General features: G+C 37.7%; 1 long non-coding RNA gene across 1 annotated transcript; it reads right to left on the reverse strand.

Moving 5' to 3' along the window:
* Positions 1-204: 204 nt before the first annotated feature.
* 4930404A05Rik (RIKEN cDNA 4930404A05 gene) lies at positions 205-16,441 on the reverse strand. Its single transcript, NR_040495.1, has 3 exons — positions 16,349-16,441; positions 10,117-10,256; positions 205-683 (listed from the first exon to the last, which is right to left on the reverse strand). It is a non-coding gene; the product is annotated as an RIKEN cDNA 4930404A05 gene (long non-coding RNA).
* Between the last annotated feature and the right edge of the window lie 612 nt (positions 16,442-17,053).

Consider the following 17,053-nt stretch of genomic DNA (forward strand, 5'->3'; position numbering starts at 1 on the left):
GAATAAGAATGAATGTGAAAACTTCTTATTTCACACAGCCAAACTTCATCTCTATGCATTTAGCTTGAGATTTACAAAATAGTGAAATACGTTTTCAATTTGCCCATTTGCAGTTGAAATACCTTACCTGTACAAATTGGGTAAAATTGCCACTTTTAGCAAGCAAATATTACTCAGCAGAACATTTTGCTCAATTGTGTTTTTGTTTGCTTGCTTGTTTTATTTTTACAGAGGACATCAGAGAATGAAAAACATGTTACACAGGAGAATGGATTTTGATTAGGGATCCAGTCATAGTATTGAAGCGAGGTGGTATTAGGCTGTATCTTCAAAAACTACAGTGTACAGAGCAATAGGCATGGTTTCCAATCATGCTTGCTTTTATCTTCTTTTGTCCAATCCTAATGCATGCCCTCTTATAAGGAGCAACCATTCTAAGCTGTAATTTCCAAAGGCACTGAAGATCAGAAATGCAATTTATTTAACAAATAAATGTTTGCAATTCTGTTTTAGAAGTCACAGTGCTTATTTACAGTAAGACTGTATAGATGTGTCTTCCCTCTGTGAATCTCAGTCCCCTGGGGTGGCGGCTGCCATCTCTGACCTCTCCTAGGATGTGCACGGTAAGATCCATTCATGAACTTCCTGTGGGAGTTAATCCAACTGTGCAGGTGTTCAAAGAACTAAAAGAAAAAAGAAAGAAAGAAAAAATGTTTTGCCCCTAAATGTAAGTTCAAAGTCCCTATTATTTAGCTCTAGGGCACTGATCTCTTTTCTAACGTTCTCAGAGATTGTGAATAGCTTCTTTACTCCATCTGTATTGTTCAGTTGGAGTTATAGATGTGATCTTGTATGTGGCAGTCCTAGCTTTCCTGTGGCTTCCTACAGAGATCTGTTGCCCACTCAGTCTTCCCTTACACTTTGTCACTTACCCTTCCTACTCACATTCCTCTTTTCATTAAACCATACGAACTTGCCAACCACACAGTTTCTTTTGATAGTCATGGCAGGACTAGGTGGCCCCTGACATTCATCAGTCACAAAGTTCTCTTATGTAGTCCTTACATTATGCCTGTGAGCTGTGTGGTTTTCTTTCTCCGATGCTAGTGGTATTTGCAAGATAGTTAAAGTGCCCAAAATCATATTCTAAAGCCACTCTGATTGTGGCTTTTCATAAATTAAACCTCATTGATTTCTGCCTTTCCATGCCAAGTATCGGCAGGGCCTGGATACCGCATGAAGTACAGGAAAAGAGTCGTCAATTAAGGAAAAATTCATGCATCCCAGCACTGTCTCTTTTACACTATTATGCATTCTGAATTCAAAGAAAATATTTGTGAAATCGATTGTAAATAGTTTGGTATGTGTGGTATTGGCTGAAATACTGTAACAAATTATTAACAGAAATGTTGTTTTTCACTATTTCCAGGAGTCAAAATTTATTTTGGATAATTGACGCATATCTGTCCCTCTTGTGAACTATGAAGCATGGAATTTCTTTGTTTTGAGGATAATGGACTTGATGGACAAAAGCCCACTAAACTATTAGAGCTTATCAAATCTTGAAGTCACCACACAATTGATAGATATAAACAAATTACATGTTTTTGTTTTTGTTTTTCAGGTCTATAAAGCTGAATATGCGAGCAGGATACATTTCACAATGGTGTTGCATGGCTTTAATAAGATCACCAAAATGAATGCTTCCAAACATATGTGTTTTCTGTATTTATTATGTGGTTATGCAAACAACACTATTTTGGTTGGCCTGTACTTATGGATCCTTTTGATGTGGTAAAGATATGAAAGCAAGTTACTATTAATATATTTGATCAAGTGAATAAAATATTTGAAGTTCTTTGAAATATATGTTACTTGAAAAAATGGTGACTATAACCACAATACACTTTAATGGTATAACCACAATACACTTTAATGGGAGCATTAACCTTAGGTCTAATTTGCTACAAAGGCCCAAAATCTTGGGGGGAAAGAATGGAGAAATAATTGTGTTGCTCATCTTTGGAAGTTACCTCACTGTTTAATGGTACTAACTCAGTGAACATTTCTATTTCAAAAGTTAGTATAGTAACAATAGGACGATGGCCCAGCATAATTTAATATACAATCCTAACAGAAAAGTTGAATGGAGCTTGGATTCTTGCCTTAATCTATCTCTTCTCTGCCTTAGCATTCATCAAATTCAAAAAGAAATCACATCATACTAGAGAATACACATAAATAAATGAAGTGATTATTAAAATTCAAAACATCTCATTCATTCCCAAAACCAACCCAAGAATAAAGGAGTGTCACCCAACATTTTAAAGCACACTATATGCCCAGTGATAGCTATGAATGTGTTTCAACACATTTGTATTTTTTAGTGTTAGTTTTAAATATCAAATATGTTGACACTTCATATTGGATAGAGTGGTAAATAAAATTGATAATGTCAATCATATGTATATGATTTTAGGGATTACCATTTGATATTGAATGCTAATATGTGGAGCATATCTTACTGGCCTATAGTTTTTCTTATAGGAGTTAGTCCTCAACAGTATAAAGATTTTGGGACTATGGGATGTGGTGTGATGTGATGTGGTGTGTGTGTGTGTGTGTGTGTGTGTGTGTGTGTGTGTGTGTGTGTGTGTGTAGCAACAATTAAAAAAAGAGGTGAGCAGTTTGAGAGAGAAGGGTTGAATGGGGAAATGAAAACAGAGAAATGATGTAATTATGCTTATTTAAAATAGACAAAATTAAAAAAAAAAAAAAATTTAAAAAGGTAGATAAAATGGATATTGATGTCTATAGGAATACTGAACAGTTCTTGGAGTCAAATTTTGTGGGTATCAGCACAGGCATGCAGCTAAGAAATACAATACTTGAATACATCCTCATTTAATAAAATATTAAGTGGGAAGTGGGGTGTTTTGTTTTGTTTTGCTTTGTTTTCTTGGAATTTTTCATCCTTGAACAGGAACAAATGACAACTGAGTTTTAAATTTTCTCCTATGACTGTTTTGACTGTGTTAAATTTTAGTATAATTACACTTTTAAATTATAAAAAAGAAACAAAACCTACAACAAAATGTCATAAATAAACTGATAAGCATTTATACATCATTAATATGAATATTTGAAATGTATTATTATTATTTTTTTGTTTTGTTTTTTTGAGAAAGGGTTTCTCTGTATAGCCCTGGGTGTCTTGGAACTCACTTTGTAGACCAGGCTGGCGAACTCAAAAATCCGCCTAACTCTGCCTTCCTAGTATGGTGATTAAAGGCGTGTGCCACCATGCCCAGCTTGAAATGTATTCTTTTAGAAATTTTCAACCCTTATTTTGGAAGCTCTGAAATTGATCCTCCAGTTGCATAAATTGGCAAATTCTAAGGTTCACCACATCCATTGGTTGATGAGGCCAAAGGAGATTGCCCTATTTAGCCCAAGACAGTACAACTCTGATGCTATAGTGCAACTACAGAGTTTTTGATAAATATGGCTGAGGTTCAAAGCTTGACTGCTTTGAAGCTTGGCAGACTTATCATGCTCCCTGCACCACAATTTTACAAGAGCTCATCTAAAAGGTGCTTGCTAAAATACCTCATCACTAACATCAGTGTGATATTTGCTTGCTGGAAAAGCCAACTTCTAATAGCATGATTTTACTATAGAATATGCTTTCCCCCATTTGGACCCTCTCTTTGTTCACTAACTGATTATAAGAGGTGATATATAATAGAACGTAAAAAGGCAGTTATTTAGCTTTTGGGCTTACATTTCCATAAGTTAATTTTGAATTAACAGGTGATCTAATAAATTTTACATCTTTTAAATTTATAGTTGAGTGTGAACACTCAATAGGTATTTTACTTTAAAAGCATATATGGACCTGAAGAGGCAAACTTTTATAGTTAGACAGGTCTGCCAGTGGAGGCATAAGGACATCAACCCATCCACAAAAATGTCAACCCAAAATTGTCCTGCCTTAAAGAAATTTAGGGAAAAAGATAGAACAGAGACTGAGGAAATAGCTACCCAGTAACCAGCTCAGCGTGACATTCCATGGACAAGCACCAATCCCTGACACTATTAATTATCTCTGTTATGCTTGCAGACAGGAACCTAGACAACTGTCCTCTGAGGGGCTCTGCACAGAATCTGACCCTAACAGATACAGATAGTCATAGCCAAACTTTGGATGGAGGTTAGGCACTCTTATGGAAGAGCTGGGGAAAGAATTGAAGGCCCGAAGGGGATGTGAATGCCATAGGAATATCCATAGTGTCAACTAACCCTTAGGAACTCTCAGAGACTCAGCCAACACCTAAAGAGCATACATGGGCTGGACAGAGTTCTCCCCCCATCCCCCAGTTCTAGCACATATGAGGCAGATGTGCAACTCAGTATCCAAGTGGGTCCCCCCAACTGGAGTAGGGACTGTCTCTACTGTCTCTAAAGCAATTTCCCGATTGTGGAATCCATTCCCCAACAGGACTGCTTCAAAGGGAGAGGATATGCCTAATCCTGCAGAAAGGTGATATGCCACAGTTGGGTGATATCTCAGGGAAACTCACTCAATCAGAGGAGAAGCGTAGGGGGTTGAGGGGAACCTTGTTTGGAGAGAAGAGGGGACAGTGATTAGGAGGTAAAAATAAATTAACAAATAAATAAATTAATTTTAAAAAGTTTCAGTGTGACCAGATTTTCCCCATGTAAATGTAACCATATTTAGATGGTTTGGTATGATTCATGGATATTTTAACTCATTTTATTTGTGTGTATGAGTGTCTATAATGTATATAAGGCTGTGTTGCAAGTGCCTGCTTGGTGCCTATGTGTGGAAAAAAAGAGAACATCAGATCTCCTTGGAACTGGAGTTTCAGACTACTGGGAATTGAACTTGAGTCCTCTATGAAGAGAAGCCATGGCTTTTAATTATGGAGCCATCTGTGTTACTTTGATTTACAAACACTTTGACAGTAGGTCTACAAAGCTCTTTTTCTTTGCTGTAAGACACACATACATTTACATTCTCTTAGCTCCTTGGTTCCCGAAATAGCATACTTCATATCTTGTCCTTTAGGGCTTTTGCAATTTACTGACTATTTTATTCTTTATTTCTAATTGGTCCTTAGGAATTTGTTTTTAGCATTAAAGCATTTTTATTCCACCTAGCCCTTGTATGCAGGAGTTACTGAAATGTAAACAATTAAAATAGCTAGTAGGTATTTACAGCAACCCTGCAGTGAACCATTTGTACTGTGGATAATCACTTCCTAATTTATGTGTTTTTTTAAACTCAGATTTATCCATTGGAATGTAGTTCTTATGCCAGGAGTAAGTGACTTTTTATAATATGTCACTTTTAAAAATATAAGTTCAAAGGTAAAATGTGGTACCATATTGTCACTCTGTGATATATTAACATCCCTAAACAATAAAATTTCTCCTTTTCCGATAAGGTGATGAGCTTTGTGCCTAAGAATAGTTTTTATTTGGCTAGAATCATTGGGAGTTCAGAGTTGTCTTCTAAGACAGTTAGTGTCAGATGATTTTAAGAAGACATAAGGCATTTTAATACCCTCCAAGAACACAGAGGAACATAGAGGTCTTATTTTATTGCTCTGAGGAAAATGTACATTGCACTTTGTTTTTCCAAATGAAACGATGTAAAATTATTTCTTTTTCCATCTTATATTGCAAATATTTATTCTATCTACTAACGGTAGGCTCAAGATAAATATCAGAAGTGATGATGCATTTCAAAATAAGGAAATTTTAAAAATTACTTTTATTTTTTTATAGTTCAGCTATTGCCCCCCTCCCAGTTCCCTCTCCCACAGTTCCTCAACCCATTCCTTTTCCCACTGTCTCCAAGAGGTTGTTCCCCACTCCCCTCTCTGCCAGGCCTCTCTAATCACTGGGGCCTCAAGAATAAGGTGCCCCTTCCTCAACTGAGGCCAGACAAGGCAGTCATCTATGGATGTGTCAGTGCCTCAGACAATGTTCTGTATGCTGTCTGGTTCATGACTCAGTGTCTGAGAGATCTCAGAGGTCCAGATAAGTTGAGACTGCTGGTCTTCCTATGGGGTGGCCCTCCTCCTCAGCTTCTTCCAACCTTTCCCTTATTCAACCCTAAGAGTCCCTGACTTCAGTCCAGTGGTTGGGTCTAAGTATCTGCATCTGTCTCAGTCAGCTGCTTGTTTGGCTTCTCAGAGGACAATCATGCTAGTCTCTGTAAGCACACCATAGCCTCAGTAATAGTGTCAAAACTCAGAGCCTCCCCTTGAGATGGATCCCATGTAGGGCCAGTCACTACATGGACTTCCTTTCCCTCAGTCTCCTCTCCATTTTTGTCCCTGCAGTTCTTTTAGACAGAAACAATTCTGGGTCAGAGTTTTTGAATATGGGATGGCTGTTCATGAGTTCGCTTGATGCCCTGTCTTTTTACTGGAGATGGACTCCACCAGTTCCCTCACCCCAATGTTGGGCATTTCCTCTGAGGTCCCTTTCTTTGAGTACTGACACAGTCTCTCACCTCCCAGGACTCTGGTGTTTTCTAGAGGATCACCTAACCTCCTCTCCCCTGCCCCCCCCACCCCCCCGAAGTTGCATATTTCCATTCATTCTTCTGGCCCTCAGGGTTTCTCTACTGTCTCCCCTCACCCAATAACTGATCATGTCCCCTCTCCTCCTCCCCCTCCCATCTCCCACCCAGATCCCTCTATCCCTCTGCATCCCTGGATTATTTTCTTCTCCTTCCCAAACAGGATTGAGGCATCCTCACTTGGGCCTTTATACATGTTAACCTTGAGTTCTGTGGATGGTATCCTAGGTATTTTGTACTCTTTGGCTACTATCCACTTATTAGTGAGGACATACCATATATTGTATGTCTTTTGGGGTCTGAGTTACTTCACAGGGGATATTTTCCAGTTCCATCCATTTGCCTGCAAAAATCATGATGTCCTTGTTCTTAATTACTGAATAATATTCTATTGTGTAAATGAAGCACATTTTCTGTGTATATTCTTCATTTGTGGGACATCTGGGTTGTTTCCAGTTTCTGGCTATTACAAATAAGGCCACTAATAACATAATAGAGAACGTGTCCCTGTGGCATGGTGTGGCATCTTTTGGGTATATAAGCACAGGAGTAGAATAGCTGAATTTTCAGGTAGATTTATTTCCAATGTTTTGAGGAAACTCCATGTTCACTTCCAGCATGGTTGCTCCAGTTTGAAATCCCACCAACAATGGAGAAGTATTCCTCATTCTCCACATCCTTGCCAACATGTGCTGTCATCTAAGATTTTGATCTTAGCCATTTGGATTGGTGTAAGGTAGAATCTCAGAGTCATTTAAATTTGCATTTTCCTGATGACTAAGTACTTTGAACGTTTCTTTGAGTGATCTTGGCCATTCAAGATTTCTTTCTTGAGAATTCTGTTTAGTTCTCTACCTTATTTTTTTCATTGGGATGTTTGGTTTTCTGGATGTTAGCTTGCTTCTTGAGTTCTTTATATATTTTGGATATTACCCCTCTATAGAATGTGGGGTTAGTGAGGATTTCTTTCCAAACCTGAAGGCTGCTGATTTGTCCTATTAACTGTCTTTTGCCTTACAGACGCTTTTCAGTTTCTTGAGGTCCCATTTATCAATTCTTGATCTTAGAGTCTGATCCATTGGAGTTCTCTTTAGGAAATTCTCCTGTGCCAATAAGATTGAGCCTAGTTCCCACTTTTTCTTCTACTAGATTCAGTGCATCTGGTTTTAGGTTGAGGTTCTTGATCCACTTGGACTTGAGCTTGTGCAAGGTGACAACTATGGATCTATTTTCATTTTTCTACATAGAAACTGCCACTTAGACCAGCATGATTTATTGAAGATGCTTTCTTTTACCCATTGTATATTTTTGGCTTCTTTGTCAAAGATCAAGTATCTATAACTGTGTGGGTTTATTTCTGGGTCTTCAGTTCTATTCCAGCCTAACTGTCATGTACCAGTACTATGCAGTTTTTACTGCTATTGCTTTGTAGTGCAGCTTGAGGTCAAGGATGGTGATTCCCCCAGAAGTTCTTTTATTATTAAGAATTATTTTTGCTATCCTTGGTTTGTTGCTTTTCCCTATGAATGTGCAAATTGCTCTTTCCATTCTGTGAAAATTTGTGTTGGAATTTTGATGGCGATTTTGTTAAATTTGTAGATTGCTTTCGGTAGGATGGCCATTTTTACTATGTTATTCCTACCAATTTACAAGTATGGGAGATCTTTCCATTTTCTGAGGTCTTCTTTGATTTCTTTCTTGAGAGACTTGAAGTTCTTGTCATATAGATCTTTCACTTGTTTGATTGGAGTTGCACCAGGATATTTTACATTATTTGTGACTACTATGAATGGTGTTGTTTCCCTATTTTCTTTCTCAGCCCATTTATTTATCCTTTGAGTAGAGGAGGGGTATTGATTTGTTTGAGTTAATTTTATATTATATTCACTGAAGTTGTTTATCAGGTTTAGGAGTACCCTGGTGGAATTTGGGGGGGGTTCACTTGTGTATACTGTTATATCATCTGCAGCCATGATACCTTGACTTGGTATTTGCCAATTTATATCTCCTTGATCTCCATTTGTTGCCTTATTGCTCTACCTGGATCTTTGAGAAATATACTGAACAGATATGGGAAGAATGGGTATTCTTGTTTTGTTCCCGATTTTATTGGGATTGCTTCAAGGTTTTTTCCTTTTAATTTGATATTGGCTGTTGGTATATTGATTTTATTGTATTTAGGTATGGGCCTTGAATTCCTGATCTCTCTAATACCTTTAACATGAAGGGGTGTTATAGTCAAAAGCTTTTTCAGCATCTAACGAAAAGAAATATATAGCAATGGAAGATGGGGAACTTGGGGTAGCAACTAGAAAGTCCCAGATGCCAGGGAAGCATGAGGTTCCCAGGACTCATTGGGTATGAAATTAGCCTAAATATCTGGGAGATAGAACTTGTCAAGACCATCTCCAGTACATAGGCACGGCCCAAGATGAGACATGGGGCCACCCACTCATCTCAAAAAACTTTACCCAGAATTGTTCCTATCTAAAGGAAATGCAAAGACAAAAAACTGGAGCAGAGATGAAAGGAAAGGCCATCCAGAGACCGGCCCACCTATGGATCCATCTCACCTGTAGACATCAAACCCTATTGCTGATACCAAGAAGTACATGCTGACAGGAGCCTGATATAGCTGTTTCCTGAGAGGCTCTGCCAACATGTGACCAATACAGATGCAGATACTCACAGCCAACCATTGTACTGAGCCCTGGGAACTCAATGGAAGAGTGAAGGGAAGGACTGAAGGTGCTGGAGGAGATTGCAATCCCATAGGAAGAACAATGATCCCCCCGAGTTCCCAGGGACTAAACCACCAGCCAAAGAGTACACACTGAGACACCCATGGCTTCAGCTATATATGTAGCAGAAGATTGTCTTATCTGGCATCAGTGGCAGCTTGATATCCCCGCATAAAGGGGTGCTAGAATGGTAAGGTGGGAATGGGGGGGTGGGTAGGGGAGCACCCTACTAGAGACAAAGGGGAGGAGTGATGGGATGGGGAGTTGCAGAGGGGAAACCGGGAGGGGGACAACATTTGAAATGTAAATAAATAAAATAACAGAGAGAGAGAGAGAGAGACAGAGACAGAGACAGAGAGACAGAGAGAGATACAGAGAGAGACAGAGACACAGAGACAGAGAGACACAGATAAATGTAGAGACAGAGACACAGAGAGATATGGAGACAGAGATACAGAGACACAGAGAGAGACAGAGAGAGAGAGAGAGAGAGAGAGAGAGAGAGAGAGAGAGAGAGAGAGAAGAAAAACTTGAAGCACATATGGACTCAGAGGGAAAGGCCAGACAGGAGGACTGTTAAAAGTTTCTGGCCAGCCTGGACAACATAGTGAGTTCTGGATTAGCCTAAACTACAGAGTGAGAATCTATCTAAAACAACAATATGCAGCCCCCGTGAAAGTGCTTTTCAACCCCAAAGTAGTCGTGACCCAGAAAGAACTGCTACTCTAGAAGACCCAATCTCTGATGGTAGGAACTTACCTATTTGAACTATGAGGGAATAAATCTCTTCAACTTTTACCCAATACTTCGGAAAAGCCCAGGACCTCATCCATCTGAGTCAAACTTCAGCATCACTGTTGTTTCAACTTGAAGGTCTGTGACACAGTAGTGTTGCAGCCCTAAGAAATGGGTAAAACCTTACAAGATCAGTATTTTCTCTGTATTTAATACTTTACAATATTCCAAGATATGAATACTATATAAAATATGATGTACAAATGAGAGGGAATTACAGAAAGGGCTTCTTCTATTACCCTTGTACTGCATATGCCTATGAGTCTAAAACTCAAATGATGCTTTAAGCTAACTCCTTTTAGCTCTTCCTATACCCTTACATGTGGGACTGTAAATATCATGGATGGACTAGAGGACTAACAGGATTCAAATTTAGGTTTTTTTGTTCTCACAGAAATGACATATTTTATTTTTCTTAAATCTAAAATGAATGTATATTAAATGCTCCATAAGAATGGAAATTGGCATCTATATAAAATATTTAAACCAAGGAGGCGCCTTTACAAACTCTGCCACTTACCACAACTCCAACTGAGAAATAGGGTGGTAGCTGGCATCTGTGGCTTTATAGTGCTTCAGTGTACTGAGAGGGATAACAAATAAAAGCTACATCTGATTTTGTTTATAAGAAAAGGATTCGATTTCTACATCCTTGGCCTGGGAAGTAATTCAAAATGATTTTTGGAACCTTTTATAGTAGGGCACAGTGAGCAATCAAGGAAGCCAGGCTTAATGCACAGCATAACTAGAGAGTTCTTAAGCTTGAGACCGGCTTTGCAGGGAAAAGCGTGTGAAGAATTAGGTAATATTTATATATACCATTTTTTTTCTCTACTCATTTTTTACCCTACTTTTGTTGCCCAACCTTAACACCCTGGAACTTAAATGTTGGGCTTGTTAAGCTTCCTTAAATCATTAAAATTTCATAAATCCTGCTCAACAGAAATAAAAAAAAAGCCATATACGTCAACTTAAATGTGCTTATGCTTTTTGAGATCTAATATGTCATGCACTTTATTATTGTTGTTATTATTACAATATAACCAATACTATTTATTTTTAAAGAGAGAGTATTTTAAGTTTTCATTACACATATTTTTGTGCTACTTTTCTAATTACTTTGTACATGCTCTGACAAGGTGGACACCATATTGTGAAGTTTTATAAAATTGATGGTATGTTTGGAGGATAACTGGGGTATTATTTGCTAGTGAGATAGCTCAGTGGGTAAAGGTAATTTGGCACCAAGCACAATGACCAGATCCAATGTAATGGAAGCAATTAACTTACTTCTGCCAGTTTTTCTCAGACTTCCCCACACATCCCACACACAAATAAATACAAGTATCAAAAGTTATAAACACTCACTTTCTTATCTTGCTATGGATCATTGATAAGATCATTACATTGAAATTTTATGCTCAATTCTGGTGTGTACATGCTAGGTATTCCATGAAGTAGCTCTATACCTGTGAACCTTTCCTCACAGAAATAGTCAGCTAAGTGGTCTTAAGAACTACTATATGAAAATAAGAAAGATCAGTATCTTCAGTCAATGTCTTAGAGCATTAAATTTATCTTTTCAAATCCTAAAAACCAAAAATAAAACTAACAAAAGCATAAGACACATGGAAATATATGTAACATAGTACAGGAGTTTAATTTCATTTGCAAAGACTTTTTCCATATTCTGAGATTCAAGGTAAAAATGTCATATGGCTGGTTCTACAAGAAGTGTAACATAATTTAATTTACAAATATCTTTGACAGCAGGATTTCAAAAGATTTAGAGTATTTTAAGCTGATGTTTCTGGTGAAAAAGAATGAAAAGTAAGCTGAAGGCACAGCTCAGTGTCTTAACTGTGAAAGCATAACTGTGGGTGAAATAAAGAAATACAGACCAGATGTAATAATACAGGCATGGAGTTTGGGCCTAGAGTAATCGAAATTCACCATATGTGTTAGATGAATTCTCTCAAATTTCAGAGAGAACATATGGTACACGTCAATCAACTGCCTGCTGAATTTTTTGGCATTGGTCTACAGTGAATTGGTTAAGAGACAGATCATTTATTCAGAGAGGTAGATTTTAGAAGGACAACATTACCGTGCTACAAAATCTGCAGAGATGTGAGCAATATATGTACCCAAACAGAAAGAAACTTTTCAAAAATAAATGCTATTTTTTTACTTAGACATTTAAAAAGTCATTCAGTGTGTGTGTAAGATCCAAATTCAGGGATTTTAAACTGCCTTAAATTATTAAGAATTCATCACTCCAAAAGTATGAAATATTTAATTTTTATGAAAGAAGATAGGTGTGAGTCTGTCAATATATTTTAGTCACTATATTATCTAGTTAGCAAGTACCAAATAGTTAATATAGATAATGCAGGTTTATCAAGATGTTTTGTGTCAGTAATCATTTTGTGAGGGCCATATTTAGTTAATTATAAGATGATGTCCTTTCAACATGAACTTCTGTCTTTTTTCTCTTGAAGTTAAATGTGTATTCAATTGATCTAGTAGCCTAACCAGCTACCACATCCAGGAATCTATTCACTTCATGTTCTATTCTGAGATTTGGATGTGGTATCATTGCTTTTCCTATGTCACTCACAACCACAGCAAAAGAAGCTGTATTGCTTGGAATCAGGCTCCCACCTGAATATGCCTTGAATAGAATGTTTCAAAATTCCATAAATAGCATCATTTTTATATTTAGCTTATCTTCAAAATTTTATAAAATATTTTCATTAAAATATTTATTGAATGGGTTTGTGTCTGTAAAAATATTCTATCTGAATAACACCTGAATATAAATGAAACTTTATATATATTAAATCTTTTTTGAAAGAGCATTGTTAGAATATACCTTTTAAAAGACCTATAAAGCTGTATTATTATAACTATCAAAGACCCCTGCAACAATGGTAATCAAAAAACTATCACACTGTAAATTCTGATAATTATAATGTGTACAAATATCATTAGATAATGTTTAGTCAGTATATTATCTCTGTAAAATTCAAATAAATATGAGTGTACAATGGTTAGAAGATGTAAAGTTAGATTAAAGTAAGTTATATGAACCTTGCAAAACCCACTTGAGAATATATAATACTTGTGAAGTAACATATATTAGTTACATATATAGAGTAAGAAAGATTGGATGTGTTTTTTTGTAAAATGAAAATATGAATATTTTTCTGAAAAAATTTATGTATCAGAGAGGTAAATGAAACAAAAGTATTGACAAATTACTACTTCCCAAATATTCATAAAAATTAATCTTTTCTATCGCTGTCTGGAGCAATACATCCTGAGCGTATGTGACATTCTAATACCTTAATTTTCAAAACATGTAAGGGCTCATTTATGTTGGAATCTTACGTGAGTGTCAATAACCCAAACTCAAGGATATATGGTGTCCTTAATTTTGTAATTTTGTGTCTTAACATGGTAATAGTTTCATGAATTTTCCATAGAAACAAAAGAAAAAACTCACAAATCTATACAATGCTACTTCCAAAAATTCTCATTTATTACTCTCTGCTGTGTGGATGGTACCAGATAGAGGACACCACTTGGATTTTCACCCAGGTGCACAGATACACTCCGTCCTCAAAACAGAGGCAAAAGCTGCTTGGTAGATCAAGCAACAGTCTGAAAGCTGTTGATTTACACAGTAAGAAATACCTTGGGGCTGGCTCCCATCCATTTTTCTCAAAGATAAGCAAATTTGAGTGAATGAAGGAGTCATTCAGCTTCTATAGTTGAAAGTGTCTTTGGGAAAAACTTCAAGCAATTCCACTAAAATCAGGAACAAGGCAAGGCTATACACTCTCTTCATATCACTTCAATATAACACTTGAAATTCTAGCCAGAGCAATAAGACAACTAAAAGGGATCACATTCATACAAATTGGAAAGGAAGAATTAAAAGCATCACTATCACCAGATAAGATAGTATACATAAGTGACCCCCAAAACTCTACTAATGAAATCTTACAGCTGATAAATACTTTTATCAAAGTAGCTGAATATAAAATTAACTTAAAAATAAGTAGCTCTCCTTTATACAAACAATAAATGGACTGATAAAGTAATCAGGAAAACAACACCCTTCACAAGAGCCACAAATAATATACAATATCATGCTGTAACTCTAACCAAGCAAGTGAAAGACCTGTATGAAAAGTTCTTTACCTCTCTAAAGAAAGAAATTGAAGAAGATATTAGAAGATGGAAAGATCTCTCATGTGTATGGATTGGGGGAATAACCACCATAAAAATGGCCATCTTACCAAAGGCAATCTCTAGATTCAATGCAATTCACATCAAAATTCCAACACAATACTTTACAAACCTTGACAGAGCAGTTCTTAATTTCATATGAAAAACCAAGAAATCCCAGGAGAGCTGAAACAATTCTGTACAATGAATGCACTTCTGGATGTATTACCATCCTTGATTTAAAGCTGTACTACAGAGCATCACTAATAAAAACTGCATGATATTAGTATAGAAACAGACAGGTTAAACAATGGAATTTAATCAAAGACTCAGAAATAAACACACACACCTATGAAGAGTTGATTTTTGAAAAAGAAGCCTAAACCATCCAGTGAAAAAAACAAAGCATCTTCAATGAAAATAGATCCATATTTATCAGTCAGCGCAAAACTCAACTCCAAGTGGATAAAGACCACAACATAAAATCAGATAAACTAGATATAATGGAATAGAAGGTGAAAAATAGATTTGATCTCATTGGTTTAGGTGACAACTTCCTGACCAATGGCTCAGACACTGAGATCAACAGTAATAAAGGAATGAATTGAAACTGAAAAGTCTCTGTACACTGTCAACAGAACAACATTGCATCCTACAGATTGGGAAAAAGATCTTCCCAAATCCCACGTCTGACAGAGGGCTAATATCCAAAACTTATAAGGATCTCAATAAGTTAGACACTAACACCACCATCCAATTAAAAAATTGGATACACAGTTAAACAGAATTTTCAACAGATAAATCTCAAATGGCTGAGAAACACTTAATGATATGTTCAATGTCCTTAGTCGTTATAGAAACGCAAATCAAAATGACCCTGAGATTTCATTTTGTACTCATAGAATTGATACGATCAAAAACTCAAGCAATAGCACATGCTGGCAAGATGTGGAACACGGGAGACACTCTTCCATTGTTATTGAGAGTGCAAACTTGTACAACCACTCTGTAAATCAAGCTGGCAGTTTCTCAGAAATTTGGAAACAGTTCTCCTTGAAGACCCAACTATACCACTCCTGTGCATATACTCAAAATATGTTCCACCATACCACAAGGACACACACTCCACAATGTTCATAGCAGCTTTATTCATAACAGCTAGAAACTGGGGGGGGGGAACAGATATCCATCACCTTCAGAATGGATAAAAGAAATGAGGTTCATTTATACAATAGAATACTACTCAGCTATTAAAATCAAGGGCATCAAGAAATTTTCAGGCAAATGGATGACACCAGGAAATACCATTCTCAGTGAGGTAATTGAGACCCAAAAGGACATGAATGGTATGCACTCACTTATAAATAAATATTAGCCATAATGTACATAAAGGATAACCAAGCTACACTCCACACACTCAAAGAAGCTGAACAATAAAACCCACAGACCATAGGAAGAAAGACCTTGGATGGAGTATGGAAGGAGTATGGTTGCTTCAGTCCTGCATTGAGGGGAGACCAGGATGGTCTCGAGAGATAGAGTGAGGAGGGGTCTGGGAGGGAGAGAGAAAGGGAGGAAATAAGGGGGTCAGTATTAGGCACTGAAGGGGTGGGGAGATAGGTATAGAAGGTCAGAAAATCAAAAAAAAATATGTAGCAGTGGTGCATGAGGAATGGGGGGCAGCCACTGGAGGGTCCCAGATGCCAGGAAAATGAGAGGCTCCCAGGACACTACAGAGATAACTTTAGCCAAAATGTGCAGCGAAGGGGAGAAAGAACCTGTAAAGACTACCTCCAGTAAATAGACATGGTCCACAGTTGAGGGATGGGGCCACCTACCCATCTCAAAATTTTTAACCTATAAATGTTCCTGTCCAAAGGATAGACGGACAAATACATGGAGCAGAGACTGTAGGAAGGGAGCAGAGACTGTAGGAAGGGCTATCCAGGGACTGCCCGACCTGGGGATCCATCCTGTCTGTAGACACCAAACCTGATACTACTGCCTTTGCCAAGAGGAGCTTGCTAACAGGAACCGGGTGTGGCTGTTTGTTAGGAGGTTCGGTCAGCAACTGCCTGATGCAGATGTGGATTCTTAGAACCAACCATTAGAGTGAGCTCGAGGGTGGGTGAGCTAGTAGAAGGACTGGAGCAGAAGAGGGGGTTTGCAACCCCATAGGAAGAACAACATCTGCTGGCAGGACCACCCAATGCTCCCAGGGACTAGACAACCAAGAAGTGCATAAGGAGGGGAAAATGGCTCTAGATTCATATGTTGCAGAGGATGACCTTGTCTGACATCAATGGGAGGGTCGGCCCTTGGTCCTGTGGAAATTTGATGACCCAGTGGAGGGAAATGCTAGAGCTGTAGATTGGAAAGTGAGAGAGCAACCTCATAGAGGAAAAGGGGAGGGAAGAGAGGGAGGATGTGGCATGGGGGTTTTGTGGAGGGGTAACCAGGAAGTGAGATATCATTTGAACTCTAAATGGGCAGAACTATTAATGAAAGAAGGAGGAGGAGGAGGAGGAGGAGGAGGAGGAGGAGGAGGAGGAGGAGGAGGAAGGCCCAAAGGCCCAAGTGATGATGCTTGAATCTCACTAGTCATAAGAGGCAGACAGAGGGAAAGATCTGGGTGGCAGAGGGGAAGTGGAGAGGAGTGAGTGTA

This window comes from Mus musculus, chromosome 16 (genome assembly GCF_000001635.26).
Source record: "Mus musculus strain C57BL/6J chromosome 16, GRCm38.p6 C57BL/6J".
In the NCBI taxonomy this organism is placed as follows: domain Eukaryota; kingdom Metazoa; phylum Chordata; class Mammalia; order Rodentia; family Muridae; genus Mus; species Mus musculus.